Source organism: Propithecus coquereli, unplaced genomic scaffold (assembly GCF_000956105.1).
Source record: "Propithecus coquereli isolate 6110/MARCELLA unplaced genomic scaffold, Pcoq_1.0 Scaffold977, whole genome shotgun sequence".
NCBI lineage: Eukaryota > Metazoa > Chordata > Mammalia > Primates > Indriidae > Propithecus > Propithecus coquereli.
Window position 1 is genome coordinate 15,960 of NW_012156140.1, and position 387 is coordinate 16,346.

A 387-nucleotide genomic window follows, 5' to 3' on the forward strand; every position below is an offset into this window, starting at 1 on the left:
CTAGACCCCGTCTCTACTAAAAATAGAAAGAAATTAGCCAGACAGCTAAAATATGTAGAAAAAAATTAGCAGGGCATGGTGGCGCATGCCTGTATTCCCAGCTACTCCCGCCGTCCCAGCTACTCCTATAGTCCCAGCTACTCTCGTCGTCTCAGCTACGCCTATAGTCCCAGCTACTCCTGTCATCCCTGCTACTCCTGTCGTCACAGCTACTCCTGTATTCCCAGCTACTCCCGCCGTCCCAGCTATGCCTATAGTCCCAGCTACTCCTATAGTCCCAGCTACTCCTGTAATCCCAGCTACTGGGGAGGCTGAGGCAGGAGGATCCCTTGAGCCCAGGAGTTGGAGGTTGCTGTGAGCGAGGCTGACGCCACGGCACTCTAGCCC

General features: G+C 54.3%; 1 protein-coding gene across 1 annotated transcript in view; it reads right to left on the reverse strand.

Moving 5' to 3' along the window:
• The window catches only part of LOC105827141 (uncharacterized protein KIAA1257-like), a gene marked incomplete at its 3' end in the record, with an annotated part of 3,455 nt that overhangs the window by 809 nt on the left and 2,259 nt on the right, over positions 1-387 (reverse strand). The gene's annotated exons all lie outside the window — the stretch shown is intronic.